At 31.6% G+C, this 17,533-nt stretch overlaps 4 non-coding genes across 4 annotated transcripts; 1 reads left to right on the top strand and 3 right to left on the bottom strand.

Annotated features, from left to right (window-relative positions):
* Positions 1 to 5,190: 5,190 nt before the first annotated feature.
* On the top strand, positions 5,191 to 5,263 carry Trnav-aac (transfer RNA valine (anticodon AAC)). Its single transcript has one exon. It is a non-coding gene; the product is annotated as a tRNA-Val (tRNA).
* A 397-nt stretch (positions 5,264 to 5,660) lies between these two features.
* Trnam-cau (transfer RNA methionine (anticodon CAU)) lies at positions 5,661 to 5,732 on the bottom strand. Its single transcript has one exon. It is a non-coding gene; the product is annotated as a tRNA-Met (tRNA).
* Positions 5,733 to 10,615: 4,883 nt separating this feature from the next.
* Positions 10,616 to 10,687, bottom strand: Trnam-cau (transfer RNA methionine (anticodon CAU)). Its single transcript has one exon. It is a non-coding gene; the product is annotated as a tRNA-Met (tRNA).
* A 5,196-nt stretch (positions 10,688 to 15,883) lies between these two features.
* On the bottom strand, positions 15,884 to 15,955 carry Trnam-cau (transfer RNA methionine (anticodon CAU)). Its single transcript has one exon. It is a non-coding gene; the product is annotated as a tRNA-Met (tRNA).
* Positions 15,956 to 17,533: the final 1,578 nt, after the last annotated feature.

Below are 17,533 nucleotides of genomic sequence, written 5' to 3'. Positions count from 1 at the left end.
TTCATCATCCTTACAATCTTAGGAACATAAAATGATAAACAGTACAAATGAACAGTCATAACACTGTATACAGTACGTTAGCCCTTAGTGTTTGTCGGTGATTATTTTGGCGGTTCTGTCAATATTTTTACATCCCTTTGTCATTACAGCGGCTTGGGAGTATTACTATTATGATAAATCGCTTTAACAGAAAATCTCATTTTTGTCTTTTCGTGTGTGGGAATTATTTTTACTTACCTTGAAATAAATCTGTCCTTTTTAGAAATCTTTGTCCAAGGGTTCCCGCTCATGTGAATTCAAGGTTAATTTAGCAATCACAATGGAGTTTAACTCGAAAATTAAACAATTAAGCGACCATCTGATATGAAAAGAAAATAGATAAGAATAAAAGACCACAAATATTCAGCTCAATGGCAAAATATTTAATTCTCTTCCCAAAAGAGAAGAGGTATAATGGGGAAAAAACTATAGAATTCAGCTGAATGGCATTCCTTTATAAATGAGGAAAAGATAGACTAGAATTTCGCATTTTTCATCTTAATGGGAAAATATTTTTCGCCATTTATATAGAGCAGTTTTGAAAATATATGTTCTTCATTTCTTTTTTCAGTGGCTGAAGAAAGCGTATATGTTTAATATTATACAAATTAACTCGGTTTACAATAATTTTTGCAAGTATTCAAGAACTGAATAGAAAACAGTAACTTAGCATTTTAGACCTTGCGTATACACATCAAGAAACTAAAAATTTCTGATGCTATCAAACTCACTGAAACTAAGACAAATCCTGCTTAATGTATTTAATGAATGCTTATCTGTTAAAGTTAAGGTAGGTATATACATGAACAACCATCATTTTAAATGTTAAAATGATACAAACAAGAATACTGCAAACAGAGCGTTACTAAAAATATAACCCAATAGGAAACTGACGTTTTTTAAGAAATTTTAGTCATTTACAAAATAGTGTCATCGGACTGTGTATCTCGAACTTTAACGTTGAAGTTTCTAGTTAAAATTCAAAATGAAATAAACTATAGACAGTATGGTCTTACCATGCAAAGCTAAAGTCTTAGGAGTAGACCATGCAAAGGTGTTAATCTCTCCGAATAAATGAGCAAGAATGGGAGTAACGAGATATTTAATGTCCAGTGTAGGATGTACGTCAAGTTCCCCAGAAGACTCGTACAAAACGAACTACAAGTATTAGTCCTGTAGAGAAATGACCAAGACACACATGTACTACTTAGCGTGCAAGTAAACTCTGTGTTTTACCCTGTAGAACCATTAAGGAAATTAACACAACGTGTTCCGGGCCGACCTTTTTTAGTTTGTCAATGATGGAACCCGAGGAATACCTATATAATTACTAACCGGTGAGGGCTTTTAAATCGTAGAAATTGTCTCAATGTCAGATAGGGAAGCGGCCTAAAAACGCCTCGTATAGTCTTTGTACAAAAAGTAATTCAAAAAGAAGCTGTTATCTATTTACAGATTGTGGAGCCTCCGCAAAAAGTCTGGTCATTGGGCCGTTTGTAGCCCATAGACAGACCTTTTAAGGGTGAAAAGGACAGATATTGATACATATCCTTTGAAATCATGGAAACACCATAAACTTGGGGTCACATCAGATCACTATTTGTAAAAACACGTTTCTAGTTCAGAGTTTCAGAAAAAGAAAAGAGAGTAGTTGCAAAAATTTAAGGTACAAACACTACATTCTGATGATTTGAGTCGGTGACTGGCATGTTCCTCACTTATATGGAACACGGTGCTACAAGTTTCATAAAAAATGTTCTCGTTTGTAGATTTTTATTTGACATAGTTTGCCAGGTAGGACATCATATTCAAAAGGCAAAAAATGATTATGTTTTAATGAATTACCATTTTATCAATATCACGTCATTTAAGCAAAGAAGGAGAGCATTTCATATTTACACAGGTAAATTCTTGACCTAGCTGTAGGATCTGAATGATATGATGTCATGAATGATCGGTGTTAAATGTCGTCTGTCAGCCTTCTTGGCGGGATTTGTCACTCTAATGTACAAAAACAACGAGCACGGAAGGGAAGGTGTGTACATTCCTAAGTATTTATTATCCAAATCAGGCCTACACTCTGTTCAATATTGGTTCGATTACATTCAATATTGATCGGGTTCTTAGACGAGGATACACTTAAGGCCATTTAAGTGAGGGAATTAGAAAAGAATTTCTTTCCATCTCAGTCGAAACTTCAAAAGGAAAAAAAAACTCTCGATCTTGAGTTAAATTTAATTGCATTTTAAATCAGTTAATTAGACAGGCTTGAAAGCCTTTGTGTAACAAATTGCCAGTCATTGTAGTAAGAGTATGTCGTGTAAAACCGAGGCCAAAGTAGAGCGTTTTGTTTTCTCACTTACAGTATGACAGTAACTTAATATCATTGAAAGAAAATGAGAATTTGGGGTAGGGGATTGAATGATCAAAGGTTGCGGACCTCTGAGTCGGGCGGTCGTGTGCATTCTTTTGGTTTGTGCTTTTTCAAAGCGTTATCAATTGAAATCGCTGTATCCATTCTTTGCGATACAGTGAAATGAAATTTTAGAAATTTTAACTAGGGCTAGTGCATTCCTTTGCCTAATTGCATAGGTTGCACCAGTTCTACTCAATTTGTCGATATGAACTAAAAGTGTCAATTTGGATAGTCATCTTTGGGAATGTTGTAACATTAACGTTTTAGAACATAAGTATCGAAACCGGATCTGACTAGGGGGTGGGGGCTTAACCACCCCTTTTGCAAAGATAGACTTAATGTAAGCATTGGAAATTTGGGCTTTTTCAAACGTTTTATAAACTTTTTAGTTAGTTTAGCCCCCATCCCCTTTAAATTTGCTTCCGACGCCTATGCAGAACATTTTCTTTATTCTATACAGATATAAAATAATATTTGATAGTGTAAATATCACATATTCTAAACACCCAAACAAACAAGAAATTCTAACCCTTCAGTGCAATATGCATGTTTATACACAAATGCATCTGATGCGTTTAAGAATAATTAATTATTCTAGGCAAATTAATATTATCACAGAAAAGTGTATTAATTTCATAAAAACACAAAACACAAAATGAAGACATTGCTTACCTTGGGTGCTGATGTCAGATTATTTCCTTTGAATAATGCCCTCTGAATGAAGAATTGGACGGTTTTATTGTGTTTAAATGTCTTTGGATTGTCAATTTGAATAAGGTGGGAATTAGTCCGTTATAAGTCTCACAACACACATCGTAAAACCTCTATACCTACTGGATCACGGGGCTTTTGTCAGAGTAGTTGGTCCCGCATGATAAAACGGTATGAATGAGAGGCATACACGGTCAAGAATTCACGGTATCCACTAATGATAATACAATCCGGAATGTCAATGTGCCCTGGGGGTTCTAGACTTTACACATGCCATCGTTACTTACCATCTAGTGCTTATTATGTTATTTGGTATAATTACATCTTTTGTTAATATCAGCAGTCCTTTATTTATTTTATATTCTATCTTCACGTGTTTGAAATTGGTTTAATTTGTTTTTTAAAACCACTGGACTGTAAAATATGTAAATTGTCAATGTACATACCATAACACCCTAGGGATATATCTTTTAGCATTAAAATTGAAACACATGAAACCTAACGGGTATATTGTTTATTCAAGCCCGAAGACGTGTAATCTGTCCTATTTTTGTACATTTATTCTATATCAAAGAATCCACTTTCTGTGAACAGCTGGTAAATGCAGTACATAGGTTCATAAAGGTCTTTATCAGCCGTCTGCGTGTATAAAATTATATAGTTTAATAAATAAATTTATCCTATCCTGAGTTACTAAAAATTTGAAGTTTAGGATCCTCATTATTTATTGTTTCAATTAAAAAAATATAGAATAAAATTAAATAGAATAGGATTTTAACAAATCACCAAATGGGCATATAAACATATACATGATATACATGCATTATACATATATAACTGCAGATAAACTTAAATGATAAAATAACTGACAGAATACAACATATAATGGATAGCAATGTTTTTCATTTAGTGCATTGGTGGTATTTTTTTAAGTTTTATGTGTAGACTACGAGTAAAGTTGTTTTAAGATATACCTGCATTTATAATTGATAAAACTAACATGCAAACTTGTGCATTATTTTTTATTAATACCGCTATACATATATCTGCATGAACACATAAAACAAGAGATAGCAAGAGTCGGTGCTAAAGGATATAAACAGAAATCTACTGAACTGCCTCATATAGAATAAACAGAAAAACAGATACATAATCTATGGAGAAGGGTATAAAAATGTAGATATTAAATTGCATTATATATGTATACTAAAATTAAGATTATATTATACTGAATGGAAACCAAGAATCAATATTCATTGGTGGATAACATATTATTTTTATTTCATCAATCCACTTCTGCTCAATACAGAGTATTTAACATCAGACACATATCGACAGCATTACTGTAACATAAGTAGTGAATTAAACAGCTGTTTCAAATGCATTACATGTAAAGAACAGTCAATTGCAACTTTTGACCCTGAATTGGTCTAACTTCATATGACATTAATATAAATTCACATAATTTGCACAGCACATCCACATCTTCACAGTTCATTAGACAATTAAAATTGGGTTTTTTGACATACTTAAAAAAAATTAGATCTCAAGATATTCAGTTGTGGAGAGTAAATTCATTCTTGATAAACTAAGGAATGGACAACCTAGCTCAAAGAAAATTGTTTTCCCTTTTCTTGCGAAGAAATTCGAAATTTTGTCAAATACTTTAATCATTATAAGTAACTTTTCTGCTTATTTCTTTACCCACCGGACTGGGTACATGTATGAACCGACGTGTGATGACAACATTATTCCTTCACGGAGTAACGAATGACAACTCTGCCACGGCACATGACAACATTTGGCGAGGGGGAGGTTACTCTTACATACAACTGTAAGTTACGTGTTTTGTATCCTGTGTAAGTATTAACTGCTGCTTTAAGTTCGGGTATTATCCCTTATTTCAATAATTAATGATGATAAGAAGGTTTCTTTTTCGATTACCATCACATATCTAATGTGCCTGGCGACATAAATGTGTTTTTATTATTATATAAATGTTTAAACATGCAGTAGATATTAAGGGTTCCATGGTGTAGTGGTTATCACGTCTGCTTAACACGCAGAAGGTCGCGAGTTCGAGCCTCGCTGGAACCTCAGTTTTTTAATTCTTTTTTTTTTATGAGTTCCTTTATCTTGCACAGATCCAAAATATCAGTTTCATCAAAATATAAATATAACCGGAAGATTTTTTTTTTTTTTGCTTTTTTAGGAGTATAGAAAGAGCACTCAGGTTCCATTACAGCTAGACGAAAAAGTATTCTGGCATTTTTAGAATGCATCAGAATTCTCTCTTAGAACATTAACTCTTCTTGATTTTTGAATTTATATCAAGAAAATCATTAATTTTTGTATTCTTGAATATGTTTATGTAATATATTTTCTTTTTTCAAATTATCAAGTTTTTAGTTGGCATAATTTCATATTTAAATGCTTAATATTTACCATTTGTTAAAAAACCAGGTTTCAACCAAAACATATTTGAGAAAAAAAATAGCAGAGCGTGGTTTCGATCCACGGACCTCTGGGTTATGGGCCCAGCACGCTTCCACTGCGCCACTCTGCTTAATGCTCAAAATTTCGTAAATGTGGATATTAAATATAATGTAATTAAACATTGCACTCGATTGCATCAGAATTATCACGTGTTTTTGAAATGGCTTGAATTCAATAATTTTACAATTCATACCTTTGCTTTCAGTTCATTTACTAATAATAAATTTACTGACCACGGATATTATAAACTATCTCATATGAAGTAGGATTTCCGCCTTTAATAATCGATTGAAACACTTGATTATTAATATGAATTATTTGTATCTTTTTAATATATATTTTTTGTTAAATAATGCGTTATATTAATACCAAACAGAGTGAGGTGGAAATTGTAATATCTTAAATTGAACAAAATTGAAAATTATAATGATTATTGATATTTTTTACAATTATGGATTTCCTCCTGAAATATCATATCAATGCGGGAATAAATTAATCTGCAGGTGAATTTTTTATCAATAACAATAATGCAAAGTTCTCAATAAATTTGAAATATACTGATTGGAACGAAGACCGACTATAAGAAAAGAGTGATAACTTTTAAGGAAGAAATAACTAATATTCTCTGATTTCTATTCCAAGGGTTCTGTAGTGTGGACTACTTTGAAAAGTCAATTACATCAAACCTTACAAAGGACGGAAACGTTGATTTCTATTTCCTTTTGCTAATATTTTTCATGTTATGTTTTTTATTACATTTGACATGAAACATTACATTCAATTTTCGATCCCTTACAAGTTGAATATTAAGTTTAAAAAAAAGAGTCTTTTTTAATGTATGATGTACCATATTTACAATCTTTTTTAGCATTGAATTTTTCCATTGTATCGATCAAAAGGAAAATATCCGTAAACGAGACAGCTGATATTTTTTCCAATCATACACTTTATCTAATCAGTCAGATAACCTGAATACTCAGTACCAATACATTACTGCATTTGACTCAATCATGGGTTGTATTTGCTGACAAAGTAGAATCAAATTTTTACAGAAATTGTTCGTACGTGGTACATGCTCAACTGAGAAATATATAGGCGTACCTATATGCAGGTGATAAGAGTATATTGCTTCGTTTGCAAGGGAAGTTGACGACTGGAAAAATAATAAAGTCATCACGTTTATATATCATAAGGCATTATCATTACACTTATTATCTTTTCTTGTAAAATATTCTAATATAAACTCTATGCTATCTGTCATTTAAATGAAAATATTCTGTTTCATATGAATACAAAAATACGTCTCGTAACAACATAAAGCTATTGTCGAACCAATTTGGATAATGTGTACAAACAGAATTTTTTTCACAAAAAAAAAGCAAATAACGTATGAATAGTATTTATTAGTTCACATTGTAATTATATTCCAAGGGTTTTTGGAATAAGTACATTTGGATAATATATTGTGTAACATTTTCTTAATTCAAGTCATATTTGATATATCTACAAAATATTATCACTGCGATAACTCTGCTTAATGTTTAATATTTCGTAAATAATGTAATGTAATTAAACATTGCAATTGCATCAGAATGTTTTGAATTATTAATTTTATGAAGTTCATTTACATAATTTTGTTATTATTCTATATGAAGTAGGATGCTACATTTATTATTAAAATGAATATCTTTTTAATATATATTTTTTAAAATACATATCTGATTTAATATGAAAAATTGACAAATTTGGAATATCTTTTTTAAAATATTGAATTTTTCCATTGTTTTGATGAAAAGGAAACATCTACAAGTTGAATATTAAGTTTTAAATGTATGAGACCATATTTACAATCTTTTTTAGCATTGAATTTTTCATTTTTTTCCATCAACACAGCTTGCCAGTCAATAACCTACCTCGTTTCAAATTGTTCGTACCTAGAGCATGCTCAACTGAGAAATACGTACCTATATGCAGGTGATAAGAGTATATTGCTTCGTTTGCAAGGGAAGTTGACGACTGGAAAAATAATAAAGTCATCACGTTTATATATCATAAGGCTTTATCATTAACTTCTTTTCTTGTAAAATATTCTAATATAAACTCTATGCTATCTGTCATTTCAAATGCGCGGCATTATATCGAGTCGACAAATGAATAGATGTACATTGTAAATATTGTTAATAAGTATTTGATAATAATTATTAATTCAATTGATACTTTGATATATCTACAAAATATTATCACATAGTGATAATACATCGTCAATGTATCAAAGTGTCGAGTTTGAATGCCACAGTAAGTATTTTCTACTGCTCATGTAGAAGTAAAAATACATTCTGATTTATATGAATACAAAAATAGGTCTCGAAACAACAAAAAGCAATTGTGACCCACGGGAATTCCGAGATATTGTTAGAAGATTTGATCTACAAAATACTACAAAGATATTGTCAATCCGGAGAAAATCGGAGTTATTTTTTATACCAACTTCAGAGAACTATAGTGTGTACAAACAGTATTTTTTTTAACCAAAAAAATTGCAAATGACCTATGAAAAGGTAACTAAATTGATGAATTCTTTTTTTTATTTAACAAGTAGCTGTCTATGATGTCAACAAGCTTTTTGGAAGTTGTGAAGATATTAGCTTGATTTGGCTTATTTTAGATAATGTGTAGCATTTTCTTTTCTTTCTAACATGACATTTCATCCACATCATTTTTTAAAACAAACATTTTAGCAGAGCGTGGTTTTGATCCACGGACCTCTGGGTTATGGGCCCAGCACGCTTCCACTGCGCCACTCTGCTTATACATGGCTTTGTAAATGTGGATATTAAATATGATGTAATGAAATATTGCATTGGATTGCATCAGAATTATTACGTGTTTTTGAAATGGCTTGAATTCAATAATTTTACAATTCATACCTTCGCTTTCAGTTCATATGCGAATTTACTCACCATGGATCTTATAAACTAGCTGAAAAATATATATAGGATTTCCGCATTGAAAAATTGATTGAAGCACTTGATTATTTTATACGAATTATGTGTATCTTTTTTAAAGATATATTATATTAAATAATGCGTCATACTTCTATCAAATTGAATGAGATGGACATGTTTTTTTTATCAAATTAGAACAATATTTAGAATTATACAATATTTGTTGATATATTTTTTTTTTTACAAATATGGATATCCTCCTGAGATTATATAAAAATGCAGGAATAAATTAATTTGCAGGTGATTTTTGATTAAAAACAATAATGCAAAGTTCTGAATAAATTTTAAATATATTGATTGGAACAAAGATCGACTATCTGAAAAGAACTTTCAAGGAAGAAATAACTAATATTCTCATGGTTTCTCTTCCAAGGGTTCTGTAGTGTGGACTACTTTGAAAAATCAATTTCATCAAACCTTACAAAGGACGGAAACATTGATTTCTATTTCCTTTTGCTAATATTTTTCATATTATGTTTTTTATGACATTTGACATGAAACATTACATTCAATTTTCGATCCCTTACAAGTAGAATATTAAGATTTAAAAAGAGCCGTTTTTAATGTATGATGTACCATATTTACAATCGTTATTAGCATTGAATTTTTTTTCATCATAATAAAAATGAATTTAAGAGAATATCAATAAAATCATTAAGCCTGTATACATTTTAAAGTTTTGAATCCCGAATATGCTATAGATTAAATATTTGGACATAACGAACAGTATTCAAACCCATAAGTCCATTCAAACAATACAGACCAGGAGCAGAGCACTCATTGAACTTTAAAACATCGATCAGAGGTGGGATCAGGTGCCATTGGGGAGTCAAAATCCCTTGCGCCGACCGATAACATCCACCGTGTTTGTCTTACAATTATCGGAGAAAACGAAAAATTAAACCTGAATACTCAGTACAATATTCAGTATGTAAATAATGGACTTACTGCATTTGACTCAATCATGGGTTGTATTTGCTGACAAAGTATTGAATCGATACACAGGAAACTTCCGTTGGGAAGATATTCAAAAGAGACTGCTGATATTTTTTTGTTTCATCAACTTGCCTGTCAATAACCTACCTCGTTTCAGAAATTGTTCGTACGTGGATCTGCTCTTGCGCATCGAATCAACTGAGAAATATATAGGCCTACCCCATATACAGGTGATAAGGGTACAATGTATATTGCTACGTTTGCAAGGGAAGTTGACGAACGGAAAAAATAAAGTCATCATGTTTATCATAAGCCTTGGTTGTTAAGTTATGATTAACTTCTTTTTCTTATAGCAATATTCTGATATAAAACTATATGCTATCTCTCATTTCAAGTTCGCTGCATATGAATGGATGTACATTGTAAATATATATTGTTAATATCTTAATAAGTATTTGATAATAAGTATTAGTTCAATTGACACTTAGATATATACACACAATATTATCAAATATTTGATAATACGTCGTCGATGTATCAAAGGTTCGAGTTGAATGCCATTGTAAGTGTTTCCTACTGCTCATACTTTCTTACTGTAGAAGTGAAAATAAATTCTGTTTCATATGAATACAAAAATACGTCTCGTAACAACATAAAGCTATTGGGACCCACGGGAATTCCGAGAGATTGTTAGAAGACTTGATCTCCAAAAAATTACAAAGATATTGTCAATTTGAAACTCGAAGTATATTTTTAATACCAATCTCAGAGAACTAGTCTTGTGTGTACAAACAGAATTTTTTTCACAAAAAAAAAGCAAATAACGTATGAAAAGGTAAGTACATTTATTAGTTCACTTTTTATTGAAATTGTAGCTATCTACTATGTCCAAATGCTTTTTGGAAGTTGTGAAGATTTTAGCTACATTCGGATAAATTCATATAATGTGTAACATTTTCTTATCATTCAAACATCACGTTTCATCCACATCATTTTCAACACAAAAAATGTTTAGCAGAGCGTGGTTTCGATCCACGGACCTCTGGGTTATGGGCCCAGCACGCTTCCACTGCGCCACTCTGCTTAATGTTTAATATTTCGTAAATGTGGATATTAAATGTAATGTAATTAAACATTGCACTCGATTGCATCAGAATTATCAAGTGCTTTTGAAATGACTTGAATTCAATAATTTTACAATCCATGCCTTTGCTTTCAGTTCATTTACTAATTTACTGACCACGGTTATTATAAACTATCTCATATGAAGTAGGATTTCCGCCTTTAATAATCGATTGAAACACTTGATTATTAAAATGAATTATTTGTATCTTTTTAATATATATTTTTTGTTAAATAATGCGTTATATTAATACCAAACAGAGTGAGGTGGAAATTGTAATATTTTAAATTGAACAAAATTGAAAATTATATAATAATTATTGATGTTTTTTTTTACAAATTTGGATTTCCTCCTGAAATATCATATCAATGAAATCATATCATACTTTGAAAAATCAATTTCATCAAACCTTACAAAGGACGGAAATATTGATTTCTATTTCCTTTTGCTAATATTTTTCATGTCATGTTTTTTATTACATTTGACATGAAACATTACATTCAATTTTCGACCCCTTACAAGTTGAATATTAAGTTTTAAAAAAAGAGTCTTTTTTAATGTATGATGTACCATATTTACAATCTTTTTTAGCATTGAATTTTTCATTGTATCGATCAAAAGGAAACATCCGTACTGAAGATCTTCAAAAGGCACAGCTGATATTTTTTCCATCAACTTGCCAGTCAATAACCTACCTCGTTTCAAATTGTTCGTACCTAGAGCATGCTCAACTGAGAAATACGTACCTATATGCAGGTGATAAGAGTATATTGCTTCGTTTGCAAGGGAAGTTGACGACTGGAAAAATAATAAAGTCATCTCGTTTATATATCATTAGGCTTGTTTGTTAGTTATCATTAACTTCTTTTCTTGTAAAATATTCTAATATAATACTCTATGCTATCTGTCATTTCAAATGCGCTGCATTATATCGAGTCGACAAATGAATAGATGTACATTGTAAATATTGTTTATAAGTATTTGATAATAATTATTAATTCAATTGATACTTTGATATATCTACAAAATATTATCACATAGTGATAATACATCGTCAATGTATCAAAGTGTCGAGTTTGAATGCCACAGTAAGTATTTTCTACTGCTCATGTAGAAGTAAAAATACATTCTGATTTATATGAATACAAAAATAGGTCTCGAAACAACAAAAAGCAATTGTGACCCACGGGAATTCCGAGATATTGTTAGAAGATTTGATCTACAAAAATACTACAAAGATATTGTCAATCCGGAGAAACTCGGGGTTATTTTTGATACCAACTTCAGAGAACTATAGTGTGTACAAACAGTTTTTTTTTTAACCAAAAAAATTGCAAATGACCTATGAAAAGGTAACTAAATTGATGAATTCTTTTTTTTATTTAACAAGTAGCTGTCGATGATGTCAACAAGCTTTTTGGAAGTTGTGAAGATTTTAGCTTGATTTGGCTTATTTTATATAATGTGTAGCATTTTCTTTTCTTTCTAACATCACATTTCATCCACATCATTTTTTAAAACAAACATTTTAGCAGAGCGTGGTTTTGATCCACGGACCTCTGGGTTATGGGCCCAGCACGCTTCCACTGCGCCACTCTGCTTATACATGGCTTTGTAAATGTGGATATTAAATATGATGTAATGAAATATTGCATTGGATTGCATCAGAATTATTACGTGTTTTTGAAATGGCTTGAATTCAATAATTTTACAATTGATACCTTCGCGTTCAGTTCATATACGAATTTACTCACCATGGATCATATAAACTATCTCAAAAATATATATATAGGATTTCCGCATTGAAAAATCGATTGAAGCACTTGATTATTTTATACAAGTTATGTGTATCTTTTTAAAAGATATTTTTTGTTGTGACATGACCAGGCGAGTTTTCCTTTGAAGTCAAACATACTGTAACTGCGATAGAGAACACTTTTTGTGGGCGTTTCTTATGCAAATGAGCAGAAACTGTACTGTATCTGCAAAATATCAAAGATACAGTATACGGTTTATTTTTAGCGATCACGGAAAGCTGAATCTGTATACAGACACAGGAATCGTTCAATTCCCATGAAAGCACTGTTAGTATTTACTCAAAATTTGAAGTGAATTAAGAATAAAATTTCACAACGTAAAGTTATTAGTGTCGGATTTAAAAATTTTAAAAAGGTGGGAGTTATACAGTTCACAAATGATTGCTTTGCCCCCCCCCCCCCCCCCCCCCGCAAAAAAAAATACTGTAGACGTACATATTTTCCATGGGGTCATACCGCGGAATCTCAATTTCCGTTTAATCCGCGGGTTGAACATTACGCGGATTTCTTAGACTTTCTCTATATGCCTTGCATTTATATTAGGTACGCTTGGACAAATTTCCGCGGAAAATGTGTGATCGCGTACATAGCGTTAATAAATACCACGCGGAAAAAAGTACTTCTACAGTAAGTGGAAACTCGTAAATTTCGGAGGGGGGGGTAGATTTATAATCAACCAAGACACTATGTGGTGCTATCGTTTCTTGTGATAAATTAAAAAGCACATGTATATAAGTTTAGCAAAAATCATTTACGAAAGCGAAAAAGAAAAAAGAAACTCACAGGAGGGTTGAGTGGAGGGGGGGGGGGCACCAGTGAGTGCTGAGATCCCCTTTGGTTACTCTACATTTTATTAAAAACATGAAGGTAAAATACCCCCCCCCCCCCCGATTTCATTTCATCATTCTATTTCAATTTTTTTTATATTACGACAGGTGGAGGACATTGTCGGACATTTCTCTCAGAATACGTTTTCCCCGAAGTATTTTTGTTTCAAAAACATTCCTAAATGATTCTTTTATATTAAAATGTTTTGCATTAAATCGTAGCTTAAATAAAAAAAAATGTCGGCAACAGCTGAATGGAGAAAAAAACCTACGAAATCAAATCTAATTTTATTTAATTTATTTTTTTTTTTTTGGAAAACAAATTATATAATGCATCCCTAAATAATTATTTTAAAATGATAAATACCTGCACGTCCACCTCTCTCGGCATTTCAGTTGCGAATGCTTAAAATGGAATACGAAATAAACTTTCTGCAAAATCATATTGGTTGAGAGATATGTACCCAAATACGGATGTAAATTAGTGAGGTCATGTCACAAGTCATTTAGGATACTCGTTTCCAACTGTATCGGAGATACAGGGCGGGGCCCGGCTCGAGCTATCGCTCTCGCCTCAAGCTCCGCCCTGTATCTCCGATACAGTAGGAAACTCGTACTCTAAATATAACTTAAATCATGCGTTATACTAATATCAAACAGAATGAGATGGACATGGTATTTTTTTTTTAATTAAATTAGAATAGTATTTAGAATTATACAATATTTGTTGATATATTTTCTTTTTACAAATATGGATTTCCTCCTGAGATTATTTCATATCAATGCAGGAATAAATTAATCTGCAGGTGATTTTTTATCAATAACAATAATGCAAAATTCTCAATAAATTTTAAATATACTGATTGGAACGAAGACCTACTATAGGAAAAGAGGGATAACTTTTAAGGAAGAAATAACTAATATTCTCATGGTTTCTCTTCCAAGGGTTTTGTAGTGGTAAATCAATTCCAGCAAACCTTACAAAGGACGGAAACATTGATTTCTATTTCCTTTTGCTAATATTTTTCGTGTAATGTTTTTTTATTACATTTGACATGAAACATTACATTAAGTTAAAAAAATTAACTGTTTATAATGTATGAATTACCATATTTACAATCTTTATTATTGCATTGAATTGTTTTCTTCGCCCTTAAAAACGGAAAAAATCAAAACCAAATCATTGTTCAATTTGAAGAGATAAAAATGAATTTAACAAAATATCAAGAAACTAACTAAGCCTGTATATACATTTTAAAGTTTTGAATCCCGAATATGCTATAAATGAAATATTTGGACATACATGTAAGAACAGTATTCAAACCCAAAAGTCCATTCAAACAATACAGACCAGGAGCAGAGCAAACAAGGAACTTTAAAACATAGATCAGAGATGGGATCAAATACCATGGGGGGGGGGAGTCAAAATCCCATGTGCCGACCAATAACATCCACCTCTTTTGTTTGCCATGTAATGATCGGGGAAAACGAAAAATTAAACCTGAAGACAATTCAGTGTGTAAATAATGGACTTACTGCATTTGGCTCAATCATAGGTTGTATTTGCTGACAAAGTCATTGTATCGACCAAATGGAAACTTCTGTAGTGAAGATCTTCAAAAGAGACTTCTGATATTCTTGTTTCATCAACTTGTTTGTCAATAACCTACCTCGTTTTAGAAATTGTTCATACATAGAGCATGCTCTTGCGCATTGAATCAACTGAGAAATATATACCCAATATGAAGGTGATAAGAGTATATTGCTACGTTTGCAAGGGAAGTGGACGATTGAAAAAAAATAAAGTCATCACGTTTATATATCAAAAGGGCTTGTTTGTTAGTTATCATTAACTTCTTTTCTTGAAAAATATCTATGAGCTATCTCTCATTTCAAGTTCACTGTATTATATCGAGTCGACATAAGAATGGATGTACATTGTAAATATTGTTAATAACTTAATAAGTATTTGATAATAAGTATTAATTCAATTGACACTTTGATATATACACAAAATATTATCACATAGTGATAATACGTCGTCGATGTATCAAAGTGTCGAGTTGAGTGCCACAGTAAGTGTTTTCTACTGCTCATACTTTCTTACTGTAGAAGTAAAAATAAATTCTGCTTCATATGAATACAAAAGTAGGTCTCCAAACAACATAAAGCAATTTGGACCCACGGGAATTCCGAAAGATTGTAGAAGACTTGATCGCCATAAAACTACTAAGATATTATCAATCCGAAGAAACTCAAGCATATTTTTATTACCAATCTCGGAGAACTATCTTGTGTGTACAAACAAAATGCAAATAACCTATGAAAAGGTCAGTAAATTTACGAATTAACTTTTTATTGAAAAAGTATCTGTCTACTACCCGTATGTCTAAATGCTTTTTGGAAGTTGTGAAGATTGTAGCTGGATTCGGGTAATTTCAGATAATATATAGCATTTTCTTATCATTCAAACATCACATTTCATCCACATCATTTTCAACATAAAAAAAATTTAGCAGAGCGTGGTTTCGATCCACGGACCTCTGGGTTATGGGCCCAGCACGCTTCCACTGCGCCACTCTGCTTATACATTTAATGGTTAATGTGGATATTAAATATAATGTAATCAAATATTGCATTCGATTGCATCAGAATTATTCCGTGTTTATTATGAAATGGCGGCAATACCTTTACAATTCATATTTTCACTATTAGACCATAAACATCGATTTAACCACTTCATTATTTTAAATGATATAATTGTAATTTTAAAGATATTTATTGTTTAATAATGAGTTTTATAAATATCTATCAGAATGAGATGGACATTGTATATTTTTTTGTATTCAAGAGAACAGTTTTTAAAATTATTTGATATTTTACAAGAAAGTTCTCCTGCAGAGCAGAGATATCATATCAATGCAAAGGCAGATCCAGGGCCGGCGCGCCGGGCGTGCCCCCTTCCCCCCCCCCTTCCCGTTTGAAATTTTTGTATGTAAAATTTACGTTTCCATTATCCTAAAATCAAGGGGAAAAACATCTCTTATTTATAAGAACTTGTCAGCTTCCGGCGCCCCCGGACCCCCCAAAAGGACTTTGCCTTCGACCTACTGGGAGCTTCAGTACGGCCACCTGACCCTCTGTCTTCTACTGCCCCCCTTCTGAAATTCCTGAAATTCCCCCGATCCGCCACTGCAATGTGTTGAAAAATATTTATATAAGATAATGTATTTTGATTCAGATCCTTACTTTTTATAGGACGTCATGAAATACGGTCTTTAATCTGCAGGTGAATTTTGATCAATAACAATAATGCAAAGTTCTCAGTAACTTTTAAATATACTGATTAAAACGAAGGCCGACTATCTGAAAAGAGGGATAACTTGAAAAGAGGAAAATACTGATATTGCACATATGATTTCTCTTTTCAGAGTTTTGAAGTGTTGACCACTTCGAATTGTAAATTCCATCAAACCTTACAAAGGACGGAAACATTGATTTCTACTTCCTTTTGCCTATATTTTTCATGTAATTTTTCATTACTTTTGAACATGACATGAAACATTTACGTTCAATTTTTGAACCCTTGCCAGTTGAAAAATTTTGATGTACCGGCACGTTAGTGTTTGATGTACCATATTTACAATCTTTATTAGCATTACGTTTTTTCTTCACTCTTACAAGCACAAAAAATATGTTGCCATTCTGACTTAGAAAACAGCTCTTATTTATGTTTTCTGATATGAATTTTACATGCATTACCACTTTATTATGTACTATACTTAATAAACTTACTGCATTTGACTAAAGGGTTGGTGTGTATTTGGTGACGAAATAATAGTAGCAACCAAAATTAAAAAAAAAAATCCATAGTTGTGACATCAAACAAGACTGAACATTGATATCCTTCTTTCATAAACTTGCTTATCAATAGCCTGTCTCGTTTTAGAGAGTCTTCATAAGAATAGCATATTCTTGCGTATCAACCAACTGAGAAATATGTAAATCCCATTTGCAGGTAATGCAGGTATATTGCTACTTAAGCAAGGGAAATTAACGATTGAAAAGTTGAAGTCTTCACGTTTATCACAAAGTTTGGTATGGACTTTACCAAGCTTTATTACCGAGATTACACTATTTTTTTTTTTTAGATAAAGGTTACT

This window comes from Saccostrea cucullata, unplaced genomic scaffold, assembly GCF_032062105.1.
Source record: "Saccostrea cucullata isolate Sc308-1 unplaced genomic scaffold, CSIRO_AGI_Scuc_v1 ctg27, whole genome shotgun sequence".
NCBI classification, from domain to species: Eukaryota; Metazoa; Mollusca; class Bivalvia; order Ostreida; family Ostreidae; genus Saccostrea; species Saccostrea cuccullata.
Note: the sequence above shows the minus strand (reverse complement) of the source record. Positions and strands in the feature narration are given on the sequence as shown.